Genomic DNA, 12,190 nt, shown 5'->3' on the forward strand with positions numbered 1-12,190 from the left:
AACAAAAACATAAAGCATGGTTACTCGGGATTGATCATCCCATTCAGCTCAACAAGGTTTTGAAATCTAGTTTTGTCAAACGCTTTCGTAAACAAGTCAGCGAAATTATCTAGCGTATCAACCTTTTCGAGCTCAATCAGTTTATTCTCAGCACAATCCCGTATAAAATGATGACGTATGTCAATGTGTTTAGTTTTACTATGCTTAACGGGATTGTTAGTTACTGAGATAGCAGCAGTGTTATCAATGCAAATAGGAGTAAGAGTAAAATTCAGACCATAATTGCGCAACTGTTGTTGAATCCAAAGAACCTGGGAGCAGCAGTTGGATGCTGCCATGTATTCTGCTTCACAGGTTGAAATTGCGACTGAGGTCTGCTTCTTGCATTTCCAGGACACTAATCTGCCACCAAGAAACTGACATCCACCAGTTGTAGACTTCTGACTCTGATTGCACCCTTCATAATCAGAATCTGTGTAGGCGACCAACTCCAAGTCTCCTCCTTTTGTGTACCACAACCCCAGCTTAGGTTTGCCTTTGAGATACCTCAATATTCTCTTCGCACCCTTCAAGTGAGATTCTATTGGGTTTGCCTGAAAGCGAGCACAAAGACAAACAGCAAACATTATATCAGGCCTAGAAGCAGTTAAGTACATTAAAGAACCTATTATAGCCCGATATTGGGTTGGGTCCACGTCTGCATCGTTGTCTGACTCAGCACCCAATTTGTGGTTGACGCAGACTGGAGTATCGTATGGAGTGCTGTCCTCCATCTTGAAACGTTTGAGAACATCATGGACATACTTTGTCTGATGAATGAACATACCATCTTTCTTCTGATCAACCTGCAGTCCTAAAAAGAAAGTTAGTTCACCCATAGCACTCATTTCAAATCTCTTCTTCATGATGGCCTCAAACTCCTGACACATGGCGACCTTTGATGCAGCAAAGATAATGTCGTCCACGTAGACTTGCACCAGTAGAAAGTCGTTCCCTTTTCTCTTGAAGAACAACATGCTATCAATCTTACCTCTTTCAAACTCATTCTCAAGCAAGTAGTCGGATAACGTTGAGTACCAGGCTCGAGGTGCCTGATATAGTCCATACAGCGCTTTACTTAGCTTGTACACGTGATCAGGAAAGTCAGGGTCAGGAAAACCCGGAGGTTGCTCAACGTACACAACCTCATCGACTTTACCATTTAGGAACGCACTCTTCACATCAAACTGAAAAACCTTCATCTCCTTATGAGCAGCAAATGCCAAAAACAAACGAATGGCTTCCAATCTTGCCACAGGAGCAAACACCTCATTGTAATCAATCCCCTCTTGCTGATTAAAGCCTTTAACAACCAGCCTAGCCTTGTTCCTGATAACAATCCCTTTCTCATCTCTCTTGCATTTGAAGACCCATTTTGTGCCAATCGCATGCACATTCCTTGGTTTTGCAACCAAGTTCCATACCTCCATCTTCTTAAACTGGGCTAATTCTTCTTGCATGGCTTCGACCCACGAGCTGTCCTTGAGAGCCATTTGATAGTTCTTTGGTTCAATCTGGCTGATAAAGCAGGTGTACAAGCATTCGTTGATTATGCCTGATTCTTTAATGCTTGTGTAAACACAGGTGTGCTCATTCAAGCTTTGTCTTGTTTGTACACCATCGGACAGATCACCTATCACATTTTCCAGAGGATGATTTTTGTGAATTCTCGTAGTCGAAACCGAACTGACATTCAGATTATCTTCCAAGTTCGAAGATAGCTCATCAATGGGTGAATGATGTTGAGAGTGAAACGGATTGATGAATTCCTCTTCAGTAGAGGCAGCAGGGGTATTGACAGCATTTGACGAGGAAGGCTGACATTCATCATACTGTGGTCGTTGCACCAAAGTGTCTTCCTCATCGCATATCATCTTCGTAGCAATTCTTTCCTCAACTTCTGCAAAATCCAAATAAGGCATGTTAAAAGATTTAAAAAGTCTATCATAGTCGAAAACCGCGGCGGGTCCCGTGCTTGGTTTTGGTGATTTGTAACTTGTGATATCAGTGTTACACACCACCTCAACCTTGCTGGTCGATGTATTAAAGACCCGTCTGTTGGGTGTCCCAACAACGTATCCGACTAAGATTCCTTCGTCGGCTACTTCACCAAATTTAGAATTGGTCTTTAATATCGAACACGGTGACCTGAATGGTTCAAGACTACTCAAGTTGGGCTTTCTCCCATGCATAAGTTCATAACAGGTTTTATTTAATCTTTTAACAGTTAACACTCTATTAAGGATATAACAGGCTGTTGCAACTGCTTCAGCCCAGAACACCACGGGAAGTTTCGAATCAGCCAGCATGGTTCTGGCTCCTTCAATTAAAATTCTATTCTTCCTCTCAGCCACTCCATTTTGTTGCGGTGTATACGGAGCGCTGTACTGGTGTTCAATCCCCTTCTGTAAGCAGAAGATCTCCATCTCATAGTTCTTGAACTCAGTCCCATTGTCACTTCTGATGTACTTAACCCTTTTTCCCATGATATTCTCAACCTTGGTAATCAAATTCTTTACCATCTGAACAGTTTCATCCTTTGACTTCAGGAAATATACCCAGGAATATCTAGAGAAATCATCAGTGATCACCAAGCAGTAAGATGTTCCTCCTAGACTTTTTACATTCACTGGACCGAAGAGATCCATGTGAAGTAGTTCTAGGGAACTGACTATAGAATTAATCTTCTTGGTGTGATGGGATTTCTTGTGTTGCTTTCCCTTCTTGCATGATAAGCATTGGTCTTCGAAGTTGAAATTTTCTTCAAGGGAATACCCAACACCAACCCATTCTTGACAATGTAGTTCATCTTCCGAAGATGAATATGCCCCATTCTCCTATGCCATAATTCGGACTCCGATTCAGTCGCTTTCGACAAAAGACACGATTCTTCTGTGGCCATTTCAGTCGACCTCATGTCCATGATATACGTATTCTTCTCTCTTGGAGCCCTCATAACAATCCAATCCTCGGGTATCTTAAAACCAGGATGCAACACAATCGCCTCATTCTTGGTAAAATGCATGGTGTAATCCTTGTCACAGATCTGCGAAACACTCAGCAGATTGTGCTTCAATTCTTTAACAAAGTTCACTTTCTCTAAAGTCATCTTTCCATTCGTCACAGTCCCAATTCCTGTGATCCTTCCACCGCTCTCTCCAGCGAAACTCACTCTTCCTCCTTGAACAGGTTTCCATTCGTGTAACAAATTCTTGTTACCCGTCATGTGCTGGGAACAACAGCTATCCACAACCCATAGATTGTTTGCAGCCCTGTTCAACTGTTCCTGCACGATTAAAGCAGAGGGTTAAAATCTGGGGACCCAAGACCTCTTGGTCTTGGGTCGATACATCCCGTACCTTGGCTGTCCAAAGTTAGCATCAGAATAATTTCTGTAAGTCCTGAGCGGATACCTTCTTGGAGATTGACTATGAGTCCATCCAAACCATCGTGAATTAAATGAATTATTACTTATGGTTTGGTTGTTAGCAGTGAAAAACTGAGATCTATTTCTTTGAAAACCTGAATTAGACCAATTTTTGAACTTTGATGAGTTTTCAGATTTAGCACTATTGTAATTACAGTTAGTTCTGTTTTCAGTTTTTGAAGGCCTCACACCTCTGAATCTCTGCTTCAGAGGGCAATCAGCAATTAGGTGTCCTAATCGATTACATCTGAAACAACTTCTGTGTTCAATTTTCTTTTCCATAGTTGTTTTAGATGTTGAGGCTGTATTACTGCCCGTTTGTCTCACATAAGGTGGGACATACGGGTTTAGTGGAGATTTCTTTTCAGTTGTTTTATGCTTCTCCCCACTTTTGGTAACACTGCCTCTTGTTTTGTCTCACTCGACTCGGAAGACTTGTCCGAGTTAGATGAGACAGGACTAGGCACAGAAATTTTCACATTAGACACAGGCTTACTCGTTTCGCCTTTACTAACTTCTGGATCTTTAATAGTTACCTTAACCGGAACTGTCTGACTATAATCATAAGTATAATTATGATTGTAAGGTGGTGGAACTTCATAATAACCAATTCCTCCCCTTTTAACTGGGGAACCTTGATCACTAACGAGGTGATCAAGTATAGCGGTGGAATTTCTGAATTTCTCAAGTTTCCTGTTTAGTTCCACCACTCTCACCTGATGATCAGCTATCTGTTTATCCCTTTCAGCTATTAGTTTGGTTTTTTCTTCTAACACTTCATAGCTCAGATCAATTACTTTAATTTTTTCAGCTAGATTTGCTTTTAGACTTCTAATACCTTTTTCACTAGCTTTTATTTTTACTTTATAACTATTTTCTCTAGCTTTAGTGAAATGATGTTCTTCTTTTAAGGTTTTAAATTGAGCATCCAAACTAACATACTGATCAGTTATAGTTGTCAATTGTTCAGACAGATTTTCACATTTAGTGCTAGGGAGTTTAGTACTTACCTCGGTGAGCTGATCTTTCACATCTGCCATACACGCTTCATTTTGAGCCTTTGCCATGTAAGCTTCACTTTCGCCAGTCACTTCCTCAGTATCTGCAGTTTTGATATTCGCCACATTTGCCTGTTCGAACACTTCTTCAACGTGCAGATTCCAGTTATATTCCCCATTCTGTCTGGAAATCATGGCTCTATTATCATTACCACCCCCATTCTGGTGTGTCGACCTGTTCTGACTACGTTCAACTCTCTCATTCGTGCATTCCTTCGCAAAGTGGCCATTCTGCTGACAGTTGTAACAGCGCACCTTTGACTTGTCAAAACCCGGTCTCTCACCAACAAACTTCCTTCCTGTCTTCTTCATAAACCTCTTAACCCTTCTCACAATCATCTCCATCTGCCACTGCAGATCCATCTCTTCCAGATCATCAGCATCTATCTGATCATAGTCTTCATCCAAAGTCGCAGGATCAACAATCTTACCCTGAATGTAATTTTCATACGAAGCAATGAAGGATGCATAGAGAGCAAACTGCTGTTCAGCAGATTTAACACTCATGGGCATCCTTGAGTAGTTGTTGTTCGAAACACCTGGGGAAAAACTACTCTTGGTTGCTTGAGGGTTAGAAGCATTTGATCCTCCAGCTACAAAGCATACATCACCATTCATGTTGAGAGATACATGACCTTCATGTGTTGAGTTAGCGCCCGACTCTCCCTTTGAGTAGTAAGCAGACGAATCAGACTTCGAACTTGAACTTGTATTAACCTTAGCACCATACATTCCTGGATCTTGAACCTGATCAGTAGGTGTCTCTTTTCGAACCATGTTTAGTTCAAAAGTTCGTAGCTTGTTTACTGCCGTTTCCAAATCATAGTCGGCAAAGTCTTTGTCTTCTCTCATCAACACGGTGTACATCTCCCATTTCGGTGGGAGAGCATCAAGAAGCTTTTCAACAATCTCATCTTCTTTGTAAGTAATCGAATAATTGCTGAGTTCTGTCATCAGATGATAATATCTAGTGATGATATCATCAAGTGATTCATTCTTCAGATACTTGAAGACCGAGAACTGGGTTTTAAGTAGTTTAATCTTTGAAGCACGGATTCCCACATTACCCTCAAAACGGTTTTCAAGCGCTTCTCAAAGCTCTCTGGCAGTTTTGTACTTTCTGAAAGTGTGCAGAATCTCTTGTGGAAGAGCCATTGTAATTGCTGCATGAGCTTTGCTTTCGGCCTCATACATTTTCTTCTCTTCTTCTTCCATCTCTTTGTATTTCTTTATCTGATCACGACCCTCATACTCAGCAGTAGGTGGAATGTAACCATCTTGTATGCATACCCACATCTTAGTATCTTGGTACTTGACATATTGTTCAAAACGATCTTTCCACGCTACATAATCGGTTTTCTTAAGCATCTTCGGTGCCTTTGTAGCCGAACCCGCTTCCACTTCTATCTTAACTAGTTCCGTAATGTTGATTGAAGACATCTTTCATGAAACACACAGAAACTCGAAAAATAAAAAAATTTTATTTTTAACAGTACTGTAGGCGAAGTTGTGGATAACTTCGCTTAAGTCTGAACTTCGCTGATTCTGTACTTCGCTTCCTTTTTAAATTCGCCTGATTCGGCGAAGTTGTGTATAACTTCGCTTAAGGTAAGCGAACTTGTGAAGTAGGCGAAGTTGTGGGTAACTTCGCTTGAGATAAGCGAACTTGAGAAGGTAGGCGAAGTTGTGGATAACTTCGCTTAACCTTATATCTTCGCTGAAACCCTACGAACAGTGACGGCAACTTCGCCTGATGAACACGATGAATATGCAGGTTAGATTTCTGGATTTTACGAGGTTTGTGAAGGTGTTATGGGTTGTTTATGATTGTAGGAGGTGAGTATAACACAAAAACTCAGAAAACTCGTCCCGCGAATAGTCAAACGGAACGATTTCTACACCCGCGTGATAATCCCGAACCACACAATCGAGCAAAAGCTCTGATACCAATTGTAGGTTCCCAGCCGGATCTACACGAGATATAGCGTTCTACGTAGGTGCGGAATCCCTACGTAAGACGTTACGAGCGTAGAAGACAAAACGATTAAACACGTTACAATAAACACAAACACGTTATATTGCAACCGTAAACACGTGATACAAAGATCACCAAATACAGACTCTCTCTAACTCGTTCTCTGAATAATTAACTTGTTGAATTCTTAAAACTTAAGCCGTAACCTAAGTTTATATAATCACGACAACTTCGCCTGGCATGTTTAGGCGAAGTTGTCCCTAACATCGCTTGTCTAACAAGTTCGCCTATATCAGCGAACTTGTTAGCAACTTCGCTTACATACAAACTCAAATCCAAACGACTCGATTACAGACACTAGACACTGAACTACTGACATCATGTACCAACATTACGGAACTGGTGAAAATGGAGGTGGAAGCAGGTTCAGCTACTAAGGCTCCGAAAATGCTTAAGGGTACCAATTTAATTGCTTGGAAAGATCGGTTTGAACAATATGTTAAATATCAAGATGCTAAGATGTGGTTGTGCATTCAAGATGGTTACATTCCACCAACGGCTATGTTTGAGGGTCGTGAACAAATAAAGAAGTACAATAAGATGGAAGAGGAAGAAAAGAAGATGTATGAGGCAGAAAGCAAAGCTCATGCTGCGATAACAATGGCTCTTCCGCAAGAGATTCTTCACACCTTTAGGAAATACAAAACCGCCAGAGAGCTATGGGAAGCACTTGAAAACCGATATGAAGGTAATGTGGGGATACGTGCATCCAAGATTAAGCTTCTCAAAACCCAATTCTCGGTGTTCAAGTATTTGAAGAATGAGTCACTTGATGATATCATTACAAGGTATTACCACTTGATGACCGAACTCAGAAACTATTCAATTGACTATAAAGAAGAAGAGATCGTAGAAAAACTTCTTGATGCTCTCCCACCGAAATGGGAAATGTACACTGTCTTGATGAGTGAAGATAAAGAGTTTGCAAACATCGACTTGGAAACAGCAGTCAATAAACTACGAACTTTTGAACTTAACATGGTTCGAAAAGAGACACCAACTGATCAGGTTCAGGATCCGGGAATGTATGTTGCGAAAGTTACTTCAAGTTCAAGTTCAAAGTCAGAATCATCTGCTTACTACTCAAAGGGAGACTCGAGCTCTAACTCAACTCAAGATGGTCATGTAACTCTCAACATGGATGGTGATGTGTGTTTCGTAGCTGGTGGAACAAATTCTTCTAAACCTCAAGCAACAACTGGTAGTTTTTCCTCAAATGTTCCGAACAACAACTACTCTCAGATGCCCATGAGTGTTAAGTCTGCTGAACATCAGTTTGCTCTCTATGCATCTTTCATTGCTTCTTACGAAAATTACATCAAAGGTAAAATTGTCGACCCTGCTACTTTAGACTAAGACTATGATCAGATCGATGCTGATGATCTGGAAGAGATAGATCTGCAGTGGCAAATGGCGATGATAGTAAGAAGAGTTAAAAGGTTTATGAAGAAGACTGGTAGAATGTTCGTTGGCGAAAGACCAGGTTTTGATAAGTCAAAGGTTCGGTGTTATAACTATCAACAGAATGGCCACTTTGCTAAAGAATGCACAAATGAAAGAGTAGAACGTAGTCAGAACAGGCCAACACAACCAAATGGGGGAAGTAATGAGAATAGGGCGATGGTATCCAGACAGAACGGGGGATACAATTGGAATCTTCAGGTTGAGGAAGTGTTCGAACAGGCCAACCTGGTTAACATCGAAACTGAAGGAAGCGACAGAGAGACAAGAGAAGATCAAGCTTATATGGCGGAGGTGATTGATCAGCTCTCTGAGGTAAGTTCTGAACTCCCTTCTATGCAATGTGAAAATCTGTCTGAACAATTGAAAACATTAACTGATCAGTTTGTTAGTTTGGACACTCAATTTAAAACATTAAAAGAAGATCATCATTACACTAAAACTAGAGAAAATAGTTATTCAGTAAAGATTAAAGCTAGTGAAAAAGATATCAGGAGTCTTAAAGCAAGTCTAGCTGAAAAAATACAAGTAATTGATCTTAGCTATGAAGTGTTAGAAGAGAAAACCAAACTAATTGCTGAAAGGGATAAACAGATAGCTGACTACCAGGTGAAAGTGGTGGAATTAAATAGAAAACTTGAGCAGTTTAGAAATTCCTCTGCAATGATTGATCATCTCGTAAGTGATCAACGTTCTCCAGTTAAAAGGGGAGGAATTATATATTCTGAAGTTCCACCACCTTATAATCATAACTATACATATGATCCTGGTAATCAGAAATCTGTTGATGTTGAGATTAGTCAGACAGTTCCTGTCAAAGTTTCTATTAAAAAACCTGAATTAAGTGAAAAAGATACGACAAAGTCTGTTTCGAGTGTTAAGATTTCTGTTCCAAGTTCTGTCTCGTCAAATTCGGACAAGACATCCGAAGCTAGTGAGACAAATGAAGAGGTAGTGATACTAAGACGTGGGGAGGAATTTAAACCTACTGAAAAGAATTCCCCTCTAAACCCGTATGTCCCACCATATGTTAGGCAAACGGGTAGTAATGCAACCTCAACATCTGAAACAACTGTTGAGACGAAGGTTGAACACAGGAGCTGTTTCAGATGCAATCAAATAGGACACCTGATTGCTGATTTCCCTCTGAATAAGAGATTTAGAGGTATGAGGCCTCCGAAAACTGAGAATAAAACCAACAGTAATTACTATAATGGTAAGAATGCGAACTCATCAAAGTTCAGACATTGGACTAATCCAGGATTTCAAAGAAATCGATCTCAGTTTTTCCCTGTTAACAACCAAACCACTAGTTATAATTCATTTAATTCACGATGGTTTGGATGGCCTCATAGTCAATCTACAAGAAGGTATCCTTTTAGGACTTACAGAAATCATTCTAATACTAATTTTGGACAGCCAAAGTACGGGATGCCTTTTAACAGATTTAATCGACCCAAGACCAATAGGTCTTGGGTCCCCAGATTTTAATCCTTTGCTTTAATCGTGCAGGAACAGTTGAACAGGGCTGCAAACAATCTATGGGTTGTGGATAGCGGCTGTTCCCGGCACATGACTGGTAACAAGAAGTTGTTACACGAATGGAAACCTGTTCAGGGAGGTAGAGTAAGTTTTGCTGGAGAGGGTGGTGGTAGAATTACTGGAACTAGGACGGTGACTAATGGTAAAATGAAGTTAGAAAAGGTGAATTTCGTTGAAGAGCTGAAGCATAATTTGCTGAGTGTGTCTCAAATCTGTGACAAAGATTACACTGTGCACTTTACCAAAAATGAAGCGATTGTACTGTATCCTGGTTTCAAGATACCAGAGGCATGGATAGTAATGAAGGCTCCAAGGGAAAAGAATACTTATGTAATGGACATGAGGTCGACTGAGATGGCAATAGAAGAATCATGTCTTCTGTCAAAAGCAACTGAATCGGAGTCCGAGTTATGGCATCGACGAATGGGGCATATACATCTTCGAAAAATGAACTACATTGTCAAGAATGGGCTGGTGCTTGGTGTTCCCTTAAAAAGTTTCAACTTTGAAGACCAATGCTTATCGTGCAAAAAGGGAAAGCAACACAAGAAACCTCATAACACCAAGAAGATCAATTCAATAGTCAGTACCCTAGACCTACTTCACATGGATCTCTTCGGTCCCGTGAATGTAAAAAGCCTAGATGGAACATCGTACTTCTTGGTGATAACTGATGATTTCTCTCGATATTCTTGGGTATATTTCCGGAGGACAAAAGATGAAACGGTTCAGTTGGTAATTAACTTGATTACCAAGGTTGAGAACATCGTGGGGAGAAAGGTTAAATACATCAGGAGTGACAATGGGACAGAGTTCAAAAACTACCAGATGGAGATGTTCTGCCTACAGAAAGGGATAGACCACCAGTACAGCGCCCCGTATACTCCGCAACAAAATGGGGTGGCTGAGAGGAAGAACAGGACGCTAATTGAAGGAGTCAGAACAATGCTGGCTGATGCTAAACTTCCTGTGGTGTTCTGGGCTGAAGCTGTTGCAACAGCCTGTTATATCCTTAATCGAGTTTTAACTGTTAAAAGATTGAATAAAACATGTTATGAACTTATGCACGGTAGAAAGCCTAACTTGAATGGTCTCGAACCATTCGGGTCCCCGTGTTCGATATTAAAGACGAACTCAAAATTTGGTGAGAAAGCCGACGAAGGTATTTTAGTCGGATATGTTGTTGGAACACCCAACAGACGAGTCTTTAATCTATCGACCAGCAAGGTTGAGGTGGTGTGTAACACTGACATCACAAGTTACAAACCACCAAAACCAAGCACGGGTCCCGCTGAGGCTTTCGACTATGATAAGCTTTTTAACTCTTTTAATATGCCTTACTTGGATTGTGCAGAAGTTGATGAGAGAAGTGCTACGCAGATTCTTTATGATGAGGAAGAAAATTTTGTGCAACGACCGCAGTACGATGAATGTCAACCTTCCTCGTCAAGTGCTGTTGATACCCCTGCTGCCTCTACAGAAGACGAATTCTTCAATCCTTTTCACTCTCAACAACAATCGCCCATTGATGAACTATCTTCGAACCTGGAAGACAATCTGCAAGTCAGTTCGGTTCTGACTACTGGAGTTCACAAAAATCACCCTTTGGAGAACGTGATAGGTGATCTGTCCGATGGTGTACAAACAAGACGAAGCTTGAATGAGCACACTTGTGTTTACACAAGAATTAAAGAAACAGGCATCATTAACGAATGCTTGTCCACCTGCTTCATCAGCCAGATTGAACCAAAGAACTATCAAATGGCTCTAAAAGACAGCTCGTGGGTCGAAGCCATGCAAGAAGAGTTAGCCCAGTTCAAGAAGATGGAGGTATGGAATTTGGTTGCAAAACCGAAGAATGTGCATGCGATTGGCACCAAATGGGTTTTCAAATGTAAGAGAGATGAGAAAGGAATAATAAGCAGGAACAAGGCGAGGCTGGTTGTAAAAGGTTTTAATCAGCAAGAAAGGATTGACTACAATGAAGTGTTTGCTCCTGTGGCGAGATTGGAAGCGATTCATTTGTTTTTGGCATTTTCTGCACACAAGGAGATGAAGGTGTTCCAGTTAGACGTGAAAAGTGCGTTTCTTAACGGTAAAGTCGATGAGGTTGTGTACGTTGAGCAATCTCCGGGATTTCCTGACCCAGACTTTCCTGATCACGTGTACAAGCTAAGTAAAGCGCTATATGGGCTACATCAGGCCCCTCGTGCCTGGTATGCAACCTTATCCGATTACTTGCTTGAGAATGGGTTTGAAATGGGAAAGATCGATAGCACACTGTTCGTTAAGATAAAAGGAGGAGACTTTCTTCTGGTTCAAGTCTACGTGGACGACATCATCTTTGCTGCATCAAAAGTCGCCATGTGTCAGGAATTTGAAGAAGTCATGAAGAAGAGGTTTGAAATGAGTGCAATGGGTGAATTAACTTTCTTTCTAGGATTGCAGGTGGATCAGAAGAAGGATGGGATGTTCATCCATCAGACTAAATATGTCCAAGACGTTCTCAAACGCTTCAAGATGGAGGACAACACTCTATTTGATACTCCAGTTTGCGTCAACCACAAACTGGGTGCTGATTCAGACGGTGATGCAGACGTGGACCCCACACAATATCGGGCAATAATA

Source organism: Bidens hawaiensis, unplaced genomic scaffold (genome assembly GCF_021521415.1).
Source record: "Bidens hawaiensis isolate Kalapana, Puna unplaced genomic scaffold, B.hawaiensis_p1.1 tig00011955_1, whole genome shotgun sequence".
Taxonomy (NCBI): Eukaryota; Viridiplantae; Streptophyta; class Magnoliopsida; order Asterales; family Asteraceae; genus Bidens; species Bidens hawaiensis.